Source organism: Psammomys obesus, unplaced genomic scaffold (genome assembly GCF_907164565.1).
Source record: "Psammomys obesus unplaced genomic scaffold, mPsaObe1.curated_primary_1811, whole genome shotgun sequence".
NCBI classification, from domain to species: domain Eukaryota; kingdom Metazoa; phylum Chordata; class Mammalia; order Rodentia; family Muridae; genus Psammomys; species Psammomys obesus.
The window spans coordinates 3,323,472-3,335,867 of record NW_026596069.1 but is presented as its reverse complement, the minus strand read 5'-3'; the positions used below and the strand labels follow the sequence as shown (position 1 = coordinate 3,335,867).

At 40.4% G+C, this 12,396-nt stretch overlaps 1 protein-coding gene across 3 annotated transcripts in view; it reads left to right on the top strand.

Annotated features, from left to right (window-relative positions):
• Camk4 (calcium/calmodulin dependent protein kinase IV) overlaps positions 1-12,396 on the top strand; it is a 219,403-nt gene that overhangs the window by 173,431 nt on the left and 33,576 nt on the right. The window lies entirely within an intron of this gene.

Genomic DNA, 12,396 nt, shown 5'->3' with positions numbered 1-12,396 from the left:
CCTAAAATGTTAATATATCAAATTCCTGTGACATCATTAGACAGAAAATCAAGGGCAACACAGTTCTAGTTTGTAGGAAACTTGATGATTCTCTGCCTGGGCATCACTTTAGTGGAGGCTTCGGTCAGAAGAGTTTCTGGGATGCCTACTTAGTTATACTGTTGGGAAAGAGATGTTGCTATTGGCTAAGTTACCCAAAGTCTTAAAGGTGCCATCTCCTCTCCATTTACCCAAATTGTTTCTCCCAGCTTCTTTCTTTAATGTCCTAATATTAGATCAGGGCTCCGAGAAAAAGAAACTGGCACAAACTCCATCATCACTAAAGACTAAAAGCCATTTGAGTCATATAATGTATGTGCCACTGTTTTTCTTTAATTTTCTTTCTCCTTCCTTCCTTCCTCCTTCCTCCCTTCCCTCTCTCCTTTCTTCCTTCCTTCTTTCTTCCTTTCTCTCTTTCTTTTCTCTTTCCTTTTTCTTCCCTCCCTCCCTCCCTTTCTTCCTTCCTTCCTTCCTTCCTTCCTTCCTTCCTTCCTCCCTTCCTTCCTTCCTTCCTTCCTTCTTTTCTTTCTGTGTTTTTGTTTTTTTTTTTCCAAATGTGTCCAGGTGGGCTTAAGGCTACTGGACAACATGCATCTGCAGCAACAAGGGCTTCTTTCTACAACTACAGCGTGTATCAGGAAGAAGGAGTGGGTAGGAGGAGGGAGAGAAGATGGTAAAATCCACTGTCCCCAAATTTCACCACACTGATAGCTATGTGCTAAGTATAATAGAACTGTGTGTTCCTACAAACAATGGCTGCACTTTGGTTGACAGTCTGCCTGTTTTCCTTAGAGACCTGTTTTGCCACTCCCCCACAATAAAATAAAATAAAATAAAATAAAATAAAATAATAAAATAAAATAAAGACAAGAGATTTTGAAGCATTCAATTCCAAACAGCTGCTTTATTTGAAGAAAAACAAACCTGAGATGTGATCACACTTCAGAGATACCAATGGGCAGTGCTGTGTTCAGTAGAAATAATCAAAGGGTGACTGTATTGTGGCATTTCAAGGTAATGCTTGGTACCTGGAGGTGTGAATCTGGGATCGCACCTGTGTCATCAAAGTAGTGATGGATTCAGTACTCCTCAACTCCTAATTATTGGAGAGAAAAAGCAATAAGTGAAGAAATTCCTATATAATATGAATGAAATTTTTAAAAAGAGACAGAAGGCAGGAAAAAGGAATTAACTCAGCAAAACAATAATTTTTGTCCTAATTCTAGAGTTTTAACTTCTGCCAGGTATGTTCTTTAAAATCTGTCTGTTTAATACTTCCACAGATTTTTAATTTAAATGCATCACATAAACAGTCCCAACAGTCTTTGAAGAACTCTCAAACTTGCCTGTGATACTTCACAAGCCAGGCCTCCCTTTTCTTCATTCCTCTCCTCGTTTTTATCATCCAAGCTCCCACAGAACAGACCATGAAGCTCTGAGCACACAGCGGCTTGTCTATCCTGAAATCGCCAAAACCCTTCCACAGTCTTCTCCTCCCCCCCCCAACCCCAATAACGCTACTGGATCCATTACAGAAGTATCCCGATCTGTGGTATTTCTTTTCTAGCTTGCTTTTTATTGGTGTGATAAAACACCAACCAAGGCTAACAAGGGAGGAAAGAGTTTATTTACACTTAAAGCTGATAGTCTGTCATCATGAAAAGCGGGGCAGGAACCTGAAGGTAGGAATTGAAGCAGAGACTGTGGAGAACTGCTGCTTCCTGGCTAAATCCTAGGTTCACACTTAGCTTTGTTTCTTAGAAAGCCCAGGCCATCAAGCCTACCATGGTACCACCCATAGGAGGCTGGGTCCTGCTACCTAAAGGATAGGAAAATGTCCCCTCAGACAGGTCAACAGGCCAGTGTGATGGAGGCGGGTCCCCAGTTAAATGTTCATTTTAGCTATTCCTGAGTCTTTGACCGCTGCATGACTCAGTTCTTGATCCTAGATTTTTGGGAAAGAGCAGGCAGGTATACTATAAAAGCTCCATGGGTGAAAGCTCAGCGTATAGTAAAATGAGAAGCAGCGCATTGAGATACAGCCCTCCCCCAACAGCTTCGTTAATCTTAAAGGATTACGTTTTCGAGGATGTTAATCTCTGAAATTACTCAGGACTTTACACTCCTACATATATGAGTATATGAAACTCTGACAAATGATTTCTATATGGTTGATACTCTGCTTTTTCTTTTAAAAGATCTAGTGAGACTTACTTCTTTCTGATTTCATGTTATCTATCCCCCAGGGTGATGGCACAGGGTGTAGAGGACTGTTTCTGAGACTTCACCCAAGCACCGTTATTGAGAGCTTCCATAAGAGATGTAAAATTATATGGCATAAATACTCACGGGGAGAGCTGTGTAAAAGTAATTTTTATTTGCTAAAAGTTGAGGACGAAGAATTTAAGAATGGATAATAATACTATAGTTACCATTTACCAACAAGCTTTCTAGCAACTTCACTGTGGAAATAATTTTAAATTACTGTACTTTGTAAAGATTACAGGATTTGTCATATTACATTTTAAGCTCCTAATGTATAAAACAGATTTAAGCCAAACATATATTTATAGCACCCAGTTACCAGATTCCTATTCTCTGGATCTAACGACACAGAGCACCTTAGTTAATGGCTACAATGTCATTTTTTAGTAGTCTAATATTTTATGAGAATCATATGCATGCCATAGAGGGCACAACAACAGAATGGCAAGACTATTTAATGTGGCTTACATTTGTAACCTTAGGGTGATGATCCTGATCCACTTTGCTCTTGATGGAGGTCTGACCGTCAGCCAAGCAGCACACAGACAGTGTACAGCAGCTGGGGGTTTTGTCTAATTAACAGAAAGGAAAGAGGCCATTCATTAATGATTACCAAATGTTGTGTGTAGATGTACTTCTTATAAATAGAATATCTACAACAGAGAGACCAACAAAGGGGACCTGTGGGATAATAAATAAAAAACCCACAATTCTAGGAAAGGGGAAAAAAAAAGCCAAATACAGCCTGAAAACAACAGCAATAAGAATGAGAAAACTGGGCTGGAGACATGGCTCGGAGGTTAAGAGCACTGGCTGCTCTTTCGAAGGTCCTGAGTTCTATTCCTCACAACCATCTAGAATGAGATCTGGTGCCCTCTTCTGGTGTGCAGGCACACAAGCAGGCAGAACATTGTATACATAATAAATAAATCTTAAAAAAGAAAAGAACAAGAAACTGATCTCTTCTGCATGCATAGCAGAGGGCAGAGAGAACTGGGAGAAGGGCTCAGCGTACTTCCCTAATGGGGAAGGGGCAGGATTTATGGGAAATTGCCAGAGTTTCCCTGATGCATTGTCTTACATTAGAGGGTACATTTCCAATATCTGCTTTCCTCCCATATTGAAGAAGTCTGGTACCTGTAGTTCCTTCCAAAAATATTTTATTCCTATTGAAGTATTTTCCTTCACTCCTAAAATAAACCACTGAAAGCAATATGTTGAGAAGCAGTGTTAAAAGACTCATGAAAAGTAGGGAAAAGTGTAAGGTGTGACCCCTCCATTATTTTAGCCTTCTCCACCCTTCTCCTTCCTGGTAATCTCACTGGGCAAGAATAAGACAACTACCACAACTCTTAATCCAAATCTAAAGAAAGCTTTACTAAATATGGGCCAGGACAATGGACACTAGGCTCATACCCAGCTTTCCCAGAGCACGGCCATGAATTACATCAGAAGCTTATCACGGCAAACCCACAAGGCTGAGTGCTTCCCACCTTTGTCCAGTCGTGGGCAGGCATGCATCCTGACAGGCTTTCTGCCTGCGTGCTTCCCACCTGCATCTGAAGAAGCACCTGCCGTGCAGTTGGAGCAACCTAACTTGTATACAGAAGCGAAACACCTGGCTCGCTGTCTAACATGAACCGCAGCCCCTGCGTTCCAGGAAGTTATTTGTCTTTGGACAAACAGGGCTTACAGATTAGAGGCATTTTTGCTTTATAGACCCCCTAAACGCAGTAATTTAAACTTAAAACATAACTTTAACCATCATAGGCCCTGATTAAAACTAGGGACTCCAGAACCAGTCAGATCCCCACAGATCTCACCATTCCAGGAATGGTGGAACCGAACATTACAATGTTGCTGTGTTTTGTTTTGTTTTGTTTTGTTTTGTTTTGTTTTGTTTTGTTTTGTTTTGTTTTGTTTTAATGCACAAAGTAGGGGAAGGAAACTTATGAGGATTAATGTGCTTGGTAAATCCTCTAGAACATGGTATATCACATAGTGCAAGATTAAAGTTGTATTTTGGGGGTTTTGGTTTTTTTGTTTTTTAATCATGCATTTTACTCGCTTCATTTGTGTTAACCTGTTTTAGAAGCAATTGGGTTTGGAATTTCATCCCCAAATAATCTCTCAGTATCTAAACTGACTCTATAATTCTTAGAGTAATCCTTCAAAGAAGGTTTTCAAAGCCCAAGCCTTATGGTATTTTGATTATCCGAAATTGCTGTAAGATAAATCTTTGTTTAGTGGAAATTAGTTCTCTAGTTAATGCAGACAGTTAATGTTTTTAAATTTCATATGGGGCAAGGATCCTTGAAACCTAGAAGGAACTTCAAATTCATTATGCTGAAACCTTCAGAGTTTTGCCAAAATTGCCTTATAGCCTGTAAATGCAAGGCTAGAGAACCCTACAGATCTTTGGATCACCATTCTCTACAAGAAACTGGAGGCTTTGAGCCACCACATAATATGAACCATTTCTGTAATTAGTGCATGCTTTAATTTAATTTAAAATGCTTTGAAGTGCTCATTTGCTTTCAGCTGATATCAGCTGATAATTAATATAATTATATAAGCAGTATAGGTAGTAGAACATAAAATGGGTAAATATTTTCTTCTTGGAATGAAATCGATCCTATAGTCATTCTTAAGCCCTGATTCAGCTGGTTAACACATCTGAGAATGATCAATGTGATTTCTTCAAAGCCAAGCGGCATTAATGTCCTTTCTTCAGATGATTTTCACCCCCCTCATCACTACATCTCTGGACTCATTTCACCTCTGGCTCTGTTCTCAGATACTACTATGGGTCCACAGATGTAAGGAATTCTCACTGGCTAAGGATGAAGTTGAAGAGGCTTCTTACTTTGCAGTTAGAAACCCTAGAAATTTATGAATGAATGTGTTGAATTGTTCATCAATATTAATTGAAGTGCTGGTTTAATTAATATTGAACTAAATATGGGACTACTTCAATTGTCGTCTTTTTAAAATAGCACCAACAGCACTTATCAAGAATAAGATTTTAGAATATCAAATATGTAAGATAATTCCCATTGTAGGGCAATATTATTGCTACTATTGCCAGCATCTGAGAAAGGTGAAGTAAGGGGGGGATTTATCCTTTTCTGTGAAGCAAACAAAAATCCAGACAAGAAATATGTGGGATGCGGTTCTTGGATATCATACACCAGTCAGACCAAGACAGCAGCTCCTGCATGGGGAGAGCAAACACCCTCAGGATGGCAACTGGCTGAAATGCTTCAGGGCTGCGACAGCAGAGGAGCCAGGAGGGTCCCAGCAGTCTTCCTCTGAGGAGAAGACAAAAGCAGATGTCTGAGTGCCTGCAGAGCAGAGACTTGCCCTCGCCCTTACAGGCACAGGGAAGAAAGCTAGGTCCCTGTAAAGCTGCAGGCGCTCCCCACTCTCAGCATTTCAGCGGAGCACTGATCAGCCCACGACCTTGAGAAATCTGGCCAGAGAAAGAACCACAGAATAGAGGCATGCATGTAGCTTATACTGGGAATGGAAGAGTGCGTGTTCCCGCTACACAGAGGAAATAAAACTTAAAGACAGATGTTGGATCTCAAAAGATTCCAACTGTATTCAGAACAGAGTTTTAAACTATCACAAAATATTTACCTCTATGCTTGCACCCAATCAGAAAAACTTCACAGTAGCTAACACTTAATCAAAAATTACAGGGCTTGTAAGGAAGCAGGAAGTGAAAGCTGCCACAGAGGCAGAGACACTAGATGGGGGCCATTGAAACAGTTATGACAACTACATTCCACGTATTTGAGAAGGTAGAGGAAAGCTGAGAATGTTTAATAGGTTTGTAGAAGATATAGTGAGAATTTTGAAAGAAAATGTCTGAAGGTGAAATATTTAATATAATTATTAAATCCAAGATAGAAAAACATTCTTGGCAGAATTTTCAACAGATTAGTTATATGACAAATAAACAAAAATTATAGTGCATTTGTAAACAAAACGTTAAAAGCTATTCCACCCACCACTTTACTAAAACAACATAATCCTTACATTCTAAATATTTTTTTCTTATATCCGCATATAAGTGTAGTCCTCACCCTCATCAAGGGAACTTCTCTCGGCAACAGATGGAAACTAATATAGAAAATCACAACCAATCAAGATGAAGTCCAGTGGCTACATCTCTAATACATACAATTCATGCACCCAAGGCTCACAGAACATTTCAAAAGAAAGGGTAGAAAACCCCCAAGAGCCACAGGATCAGAGACTGTTGTGAGAATGTGTCTCCAGAAGCCAAGTCCAGGAATTTTTAACCACGAGCTGAACGAGGACAACAGACAGCTAATGCGGATGGGGGAAAGACCACAAGGCCTTCACCAAAAAAACTACAGGAAACCGAGGAATGCTGGGAGAATCAGTCTTCCATAAGGGAAGAGCACACCAATTACTTATTCAATACCGATCATACCTGAAAACATACACACAAATAACATCATATAAACTGAGCAGGTTATATTTAGGAATGTATATGTATACACATATATGATATACATATATGCATATAATGATGATAAAAATAGAGGCTAAGAGTTTGAAAGTGAGCAAGAAGGGTTTAGAGCGAGGAGAGGGAAGGGGGAAATGTTATAGTATCATAATAGCAAATATTTGAAAATAATTTAATAAACACCATTTCAGATGAAACATAAAGAAAAGTAAAAGTGGACTTCACGCTGATGTCCAAACAAAGTCTATGGAACAATCTCAGATATAAGTTAGAGTCCATGCAGGAGTGATGGGAGCTAGAATTTAAAGAAATGTTATGCACAACTTCCTGAACTTGATAAAATATATACAGTGATGAGAGTTATAAAGGTCAAGAACCTTACAAATTTAAATTTGGGCTGGCAAGGGCAGGGGGTTGCTGCCCAGCCTGACCAGTTGAGTTTGATTCCTGGGACCACATGGTAGAAGGAAAGAACTGATTCCTGGACGTTACCGTCCAATGACCACATGCAAGCTGTAATATGTTCACGCCCCCAGTCACATAAATAAACACAATGAAATATTTTTAACGTCAACATGAGGGAAATGAAGAAAATGACACTAGGGTCCTCACATTTTGTTTTGTCTTGACACCAGAGAAAAAGAAAGAAAACATAAAAGGTGTGGGGGGGGGCAAGAGCAGAGAAGCAAAGATAAAGGGCAATGGCAGATTGTCCCTTATTGGTGCAGCAGAAGACGGTGGAATGACATCATGAGCGAAGACGAGGCTGACATCCTAAATTTAAAGTTGCTTGGAAAATGCTTGGAAGAGAATGACTTTATAACAACATGATGCAGTTCCTCACTGGACCTGAAACTACTAAAAATTTGATTTTGCTCTTAAAAAATAGAACTAATCAGTTTGTGCCACATTTTACTTCCCAGGTTACTTACAAAAAACTGGCGCTGCTAGCTCCTAACAGAGACTCGGGTGAAGTGAGCTCCTGAGGTCCTTGACCACAGAGCCACACCAAGCAGTAGAGTGCTGTGGAAGTGTGGTATCTAGTCCCATCAAAACAGACATGTTCTGCATGGCTCAGGCAGCACCATCTCGTCATGTATTTAATAAACATTCATGAAACCGACACGTGCTAGACCCCTGTCTATGGTAAATGAGCCATTTGATGTTATTCGTGTCTTCTCGTTGCTTGCCTGCTGTTGAGCTTCGCTCAGCTCATAATTCTGACCAGTCAGTCCATTCACATTTGTGCGTGTATATGTCTTTGCGTGTGTGTGTGTATGATATGTGTGTGCACACACTTTCCTGTGTATAAAGGTTAAAAGACCATCATCATCATCATCATCATCATCATCATCATCATCATCAACGGGCTTGAGAGTTGGCTCAATCGTTGCTCTTCCAGAAACTCTAGTTTCAATTCCAAGCACCCATGGCAGTTGACAACTGTCTTTAACTCCAGCTTCAGGGCCTCTAGTACCTTCTTCTGGCCTCCAAAGGCACCAGACACTCATGTGGTGCAGACATACATGCACACAAAACACCTGTACACATAAAAATAACAAAATAGACTTTTTAAATTATCATTTGTTTATGTGTTTGAAAGAGAACACACTCATTCATGTTCATGCAAGTGTCCACAGAGGCCAGAAGATTTCAAACCGTCTGGAGTTATAAATGGTCATGAGCTGCTGTGGGTGCTGGGAACTGAACTTCAGACCTTTGCAAGAGTAGCAAGTGCTCTTAAATGTGAAGCCATCTCTCCAGCCCTCAGACTATCATTTGGAAACAACCATTTAGTAATGCATGTATATTCTCTGATTCAGACCTGGAGACAGGACACAGTGGGGATGGTAGTTATTTCTGTTCTGAAAAATCTGTGGTCCTGTCTGAGACCACATGGAAGCCTGTGGCTGGAAGGATGAATCAATCACCTAAATAGACTTTGTTCACCCTTCTGCCACTATCATGTCTGTTTCATGAGACCTTGGTGGCTTTGTCAAATAGAAAGCCGAAAGTTGACTGATCCATGTCACCTGCTGTGCAGGGTGCATCCATTACACATCCTGGCGGCTTTAGGAGCATCCAGCTCTTAACATTTCAGCTCAGGGATCCAAAAAAGGGCACCACACAACGTAGAGACTGCATTGACTCGATCCTTGGAAGTCACTAAAATATTCTCTGTATTCCATTGGTTTCATGCAGCTTAAAATTCTACCAAATGCAAAGGGGAAAGAAAGTAGACTTCAAGTCTGGATGCAGGAGAGGCAAATTCTGGAGGAGTGTGTGAGATGAGCAACACTATGTGTATATGTAACGTGTGTAACATGTAACATGTGTAAGTGTATATGCATGTCTCTCTGTGTGTATGAGGTATGCATGTATGTGTGTGGGATGTGTGCATGCATGTACGGTACATGTGTTCATGTGTGTGTATGATTTGTGCATGCATGTGTCTGTGCATGTGTGTGTATGATGTGTGTGTGTGCATGTTTTTGTGTGTAAGTGTGGTCTTGGCTGTCAGAGGACAACCACAGGAGTGTGTCCTCCGCTTCGCTTCCACTTTGCTTCAGGCAGGTGTCTGGCGGCTTTATCACTGCGTGTGCCGGGCTACCACTGCGTATGAAAGGCCTGCTGGTTTTCAAGGATTCCAGCGCGTCTCCTGTCTCTACATCCTGTTTTATCACAGGAACAGTGGTGTGTCAGCTGCAGCTTTCAAGGACACACATGAAGGTTCCCACACAGCCCGACCTTTACCCGCCTGTCCCCCTCAGCCCAAGTTCCAAAGTCTTTTACAGTTTCTGGGAACTACACATACCTAACACAATATGGGAACAATCACACGATGGCCTGTGTCTGTTAACAGTTGTCTCAGAAAGACATGCAGACACAAATTAGGGGTTCAGTTTAAAGAACCTTTCATCTTTATTCTGAGTAAATTAGACTTCAGTTTGTAGGTGTGAGGTTTTGGCTTAAAGTTTGTTTTTTATTTCAGCTCAGGCCTTGCTTGAGTTGCTCTGTGACTTAGAAATATAGGCATATGGTCTTATCGGGGAAGCAAAATCGCAAGGTAGCAGGGCCAGTAGAGAACGTGACTTTGTTACTAAACAGTGACAATGGAAATGAAAATAAACTAGTGAAATCCATTTCCATGGGTGTAATTGCCCAAGGCTAGAAAGGGAGACAGGGGCATGTAGGATGATTTGGAAGTAGGTAAGATGACAGTGGCCCCAGACTTGGGAGGAGGAGGGACCAAGGCATACAGTAGGTCCTGGCCACGTGATACTAAAAGTCTGGCCATAGGAGCTGCTGTTTTGTGGACAGTTTTGAAGCCATAGAGAGAGAGCTCAAGAATAAAGACAATGCAAGTGGCAGGTGTCCAAAAGCAGATGTGGCATAAAGATGGAGTTCTCGCTCTAACATTCTTGCTTAAATTTTGGTATATCAATCCTAAATTTTCTGAAGGAAGAACAGAAAAGACCAAAGCATGAAGTTTAACTTTATTCCCAACAGGAAAACTGTAGCCAGATCATCATTTTCTTTCTTTGATGACTAGTTCTTCTGTGTCCTGTTAGATTTTTAAAGAGATTCAAATTTCGTCTTACCAACTCCTGAGACATTATCAATTAACCACGCACAGACCATCGAACACAGCGGAGCTGTAATTAAACCAAATTGCTATGTAGTGGCTTTCATTACACAATGACACAGTTTCTGTTAGGACCATGGAGAGCATTTAATTTCATGTCTAGACACCCCCTGAAGTCAGAGTAGCCATACTATCCTTGACTCTTAAAAGGGAAACTTGAGCTTTTGAAGGCTGCATTTTTAAGACATAACATGGAAAGGTATATTTACAGGGTCAGTCTCTTTTTAAATTTCACATGCTACGTTAATGAATCCTTAATCTAGGAATGCGGTGTGTATCTGTGAATTAGAAGGTTTGTGAAGGAAAAGGTACAAATTTCCCTTCTTTTCATATTTGCAAATACTGTTTTTTTCTTTAATGTGTCCCAATGTCAACTCATCCTTTTTTGTTTGTTTGTTTCTTTTTTTTTTCTTTTCTCTTTTTTTTCCTCTTTCTTTTTTTTTGGTGTGTGTGCATGTGCATGCATATACACTCATGTGATGGCTTGTGTTTGTAGGTCAAAGAACACTCTTAGATCTCAGCCCCATCTCTGACTTTGAGAGCACTCTTGTTCATTTTGCCTAAGCTAGACTAGTTGGCTGGGCTTCCCAGAATTCCCCTGTTACTATTGCACCAAGCTTTAGGTGGGGTCTTTGCTGCTGTGCCACTGCCCAGCTCCACGCTTACTTTTCAGTGTGTAAAGTTTGTGCTTTTGTATGGTTATCATCTTTCATAGCTTCCCTTCTTCACCTGTAAGCACAAGCCACCTGTCCTCCAGACTGAGGTGTTTTCTCCCAGCCTGCATGGTCAGCCTCATGGATCCCCAGACTGGACAGACATTTCCTTTTTACCCATTCTAGATCTTACTTTTCTTAAAATAAAACTTGCTCACTGCCCATTTTTTTTTGAAACCATGGACCATTTTTTGTGCCTTGTCTCACACTATGTATTTTCTTTTAATACAACATCTAATTACCCAAACATTTCTGTAGCCCCTGGCCTGAAATCTCTTCTCTGGAACTGGGCATCATACAGTGAAAATGAGAAAATGAATTGACCTCACATGCACCCTTTTTAACCCTTCTCAACATCCTCTAGAAAAGTTGTCTGAAAGCATGCACATGCTCTAAGCCTACATGCAGATGAGTTTTGTGTATTGTTCACTTGTAGACTACCTGTGAGCTTCTTCCTTTTTCTTTATAGACTTACAGCCTGTCAACATAACATTTGTGTATTTAAACCCAGGCCTATCTTTTTTCCTTTGCTTTCTTGTATGATAGTTATTTTAAAGTGGTAATGATCTATTTAATGAATGCTGTCAATTAAGAAATAAGTGTTTCATTAAAATTTTTAACTGAGTGAATGTTTTTAGGTTTCGAGTTGAATTTAGGAGGAAATGGTGTTGATAAAACAAGTGTCATAGAGCTGATTTTTAGATATACATTTACTAAAATGCTATGACTTACATGTTGAACATATATGAAAGCGAAGGTCTATCCATGTTCCTCTACTCGGGTAAACCAGGAGACTCATTGCCACAACCAGAGTGAGAATTGTCTGAGTGTTCTGCATTACACTCTAACCTGACGCCCAGATTTCCCTAGACAGCAGCATCCATAACCCTCCTCTCTTCCAGCATCCTGTTTCCAGGGAGAAGAAACGACAGCTTCCTTGTGCTCTGTTGGGGAATAGTTTGAAGGGAACAAATCAGGGTAATGACATGAAGAAATAGGGCCATTTGGGGAACATTTTGGAATTAAAATAGACAGAACTTAGTTGTGAACTTGATAGAGGTAGATGAGAAAGGGGAGCAGCAGTCTCTGAATTCACTGATAGCCTCTCACCACCCCAGAAAGCATGCTACCACTAACATGACCTCATAAGCTATTCTAGTTTTCCCCATGATATGCATTTAGAAACCCTAATGTGTCTTGTGGAGCCATGTGATTACGGGAGACCTCAAAAC